At 49.7% G+C, this 3,174-nt stretch overlaps 1 long non-coding RNA gene across 1 annotated transcript; it reads right to left on the bottom strand.

Annotated features, from left to right (window-relative positions):
* Positions 1 to 303: 303 nt before the first annotated feature.
* On the bottom strand, positions 304 to 2,860 carry LOC137356469 (uncharacterized). Its single transcript, XR_010971077.1, has 2 exons — positions 2,653 to 2,860; positions 304 to 697 (listed from the first exon to the last, which is right to left on the bottom strand). It is a non-coding gene; the product is annotated as an uncharacterized lncRNA (long non-coding RNA).
* Positions 2,861 to 3,174: the final 314 nt, after the last annotated feature.

The raw sequence follows: 3,174 nt of genomic DNA, 5'->3' as shown, positions 1-3,174 counted from the left end.
AATACTGACCCTCCGACAGTGCAGAACACGCTCAGTACTGACCCTCCGACAGTGCAGCACTCCCTCAGTACTGACCCTCCGACAGTGCAGCACTCCCTCAATACTGACCCTCCGACAGTGCAGCACTCCCTCAGTACTGACCCTCCGACAGTGCAGCACTCCCTCAGTACTGACCCTCCGACAGTGCAGCACTCCCTCAGTAGTGGTATCTGAGTCACTCACACTGTCCTCACCATTGAGTGATTGTGTGAGGGAGCCATTGGGTTAATTTCTTGTTCAGTTAGTGAGAAACAGGAGCAGGAGTGAGGTTTCTGTGATAGTTTTTATTGTTGTTTCTGAGACAGGGTGACCATTATCCTACCCTGTAGCAGGGTATCAGAGGTAGAAACACACGTCAGTCCTTTTGTGTGATATAGATTCCGCAAAACCAGCCCCTCTCGATCTTGATGGTCTTCGGCGTTGTGAATTCCTTTGGCCCGTAGTTGGAGTTCGATTCTGTCAGTTGCACTTTGATTGTTACCTTCTCCTGCATCCGGCTGACCGTCCTGTGGTCAGAATTGCTGATTTCAAAGCTTTTCTCATCACACCCTGTCATTGTGACCACGACAGTCTGATCACATTCGTTCTTTATTGTGAGTGGGGACATGGTTCAGTCTGCTGAGAGGCTGCAGAAAGTCTCTGGGAATCGCGATGCAAACTGTGGGAGACAGAATCCCAATCCCTGTCAGCAAGTTCACTCTGGCTGGGGGAAAGACAGCAGGACTGGGTAGGGGGGGAGGCTTATCAGATTGGAGAATGATACAGCCACAGGAGGAAGAGGACGTTCGGCCCGTCCTACCTGTGCTAGCTCCAATTAATCCTCCCCACTCTCTTCCCCATCTCCCTGTAAATTTCTCCCCTCCCAGTATTTATCCGATTCCCCTTCTGAGAGTCACTATTGAATCTGCTTCCACCTTCCTTTCAGGCAGCGAGTCCCAGATCACAACAACTCACTGCCTCAAATAATGTTTCCTCATCTCCCTCTCTCCGGTTCACCCACCAATCGCCCTCGATCTGTGTCCCTCCGGTTCACCACCCTCCCACCACTGGGAAACAGTCTCTCCTCATTTACTCCATCCAAACCCTTCCTGATTGTGAACGTCTTGATTAAATCTCCCTCTTAACCTTCTCTGTTCTCAGGAGAACAATCCCAGCTTCTCCCAGTCTCTCCACATTAACTGAAGTCCCTCATCCCTGGGATCATTCTGGTCAATCTCCCTTTTAACTCTCCCCTCCTCCCTATCTCTGTAACCTCCTCCAGCCCCTACAATTCTCACCTTCCTGTTGAAATCCCTCCGTAGCCCCTTCACTCCCTCTCTATCTCTGTAACCTCCTGCAGTTCTCAGTCCCACCCACCTTCTCCCAATGTTCTGCTGCTCTCTGTGTTTTCGACACAAGATCATTATTTAAACAGCTGATCTCATTCTGAAATCCCTTTCACACAAGTTACATTTTCACCTGGATCTGTCTCTCTCCCCTCCCCACATGGAGACAGCTCACACTCAATCAGTTCCCTCCCTCCCAACACAGATCGAGAGTGAGTGTAGCACATAATTCCGGGAGGAGAGAGGGACAGAGGAGAGCAAGAGAAAGGGAAAGAGAGAGAGACAGAGGAGAGCAAGAGAATGGGAGAGACAGAGAGAGAGAGACAGACAGAGGAGAGCAAGAGAAAGGGAGAGAGAGAGACAGAGGAGAGCAAGAGAAAGGGGGAGAGAGAGAGAGACAGAGGAGAGCAAGAGAAAGGGAGAGAGAGAGAGACAGAGGAGAGCAAGAGAAAGGGGGAGAGAGAGAGAGACAGAGGAGAGCAAGAGAAAGGGAAAGAGAGAGAGACAGAGGAGAGCAAGAGAAAGGGAGAGAGAGAGACAGAGGAGAGCAAGAGAAAGGGGGAGAGAGAGAGAGACAGAGGAGAGCAAGAGAAAGGGAAAGAGAGAGAGACAGAGGAGAGCAAGAGAATGGGAGAGACAGAGAGATAGAGACAGACAGAGGAGAGCAAGAGAAAGGGAGAGAGAGAGACAGAGGAGAGCAAGAGAGGGAGAGAGAGAGAGAGACAGAGGAGAGCAAGAGAAAGGGGGAGAGAGAGAGAGACAGAGGAGAGAGAGAGACAGAGGAGAGCAAGAGAAAGGGAGAGAGAGAGAGACAGACAGACAGAGAAGAGCAAGAGACAGGGAGAGAGAGAGAGAAACAGAGGAGAGCAAGAGAAAGGGAGAGAGAGAGACAGCCAGACAGACAGAGGAGAGCAAGAGAAAGGGAGAGAGAGAGAGACAGAGGAGAGCAAGAGAAAGGGAGAGAGAGAGAGAGACAGAGGAGAGCAAGAGAAAGGGAGAGAGAGAGAGAGACAGAGAAGAGCAAGAGAAAGGGACCAAGCGCAAGAGATTGGTGGAGAGGGAGAGAGACAGGGGAGGGTGAGAGAGAGACGGAGACGGAGGGAGACAGTGAGAGACAGGGGCGGGCGATGGGGTGAGAGAGACAGAGAGACATGGCAAGGGAGAAAGAGAGAGAGAGCCAGACAGGGATTGGGAGACAGACAGACAGACAGATACAGACAGGGATTGAGAGACAGAGGGTGGGAAATGGGTCGGAGATTCCCAACATCTGCATAATGAACATACTCACAGTGCAGTGTCGCCTGTCTGCTACGAGGAGGTAACAGTACACGGCAGTCGTCCCTTATAAAGGATTCAGGAATGCTCAAACCCACCCTTCTCCGGATTCCCTGGGGGTGTGTAGAGTCAGCTGATTTCAGGGAAATCTCTGAGTGCTGTCGGTGAACTAAAGAATGTTGAACTTGGTGTTATTATATAACATCATTTCAGAGAACTGTACAGACTGTTCCTGTATTAAAAGAGGAATAAAGAAACTTGGGTAAAATAGAAACTAGACATTGGTAGAAAGGCTTCAGCTGTGGAACGTGATGGAGAGAATTCACAAGGAATGCAAGGAAAACGGTGAAATGAAATTGTCAAGGAATAAACGAAACACATGAAAATGAGAGAAAGATGGGAAGAAAGATAGAGTCACTCAGAGACAGACACAATAAACTCACAGGTAATGACAGGCAGAAATAGGAAATATTTGCCTCGATTTTTCCGAGAGAGACAGACAGGCTGGAAGAGGACACGAGGATGGGAACTTATA

The sequence above is a fragment of the Heterodontus francisci genome, chromosome 45, assembly GCF_036365525.1.
Source record: "Heterodontus francisci isolate sHetFra1 chromosome 45, sHetFra1.hap1, whole genome shotgun sequence".
Lineage (NCBI taxonomy): Eukaryota > Metazoa > Chordata > Chondrichthyes > Heterodontiformes > Heterodontidae > Heterodontus > Heterodontus francisci.
Note: the sequence above shows the minus strand (reverse complement) of the source record. Positions and strands in the feature narration are given on the sequence as shown.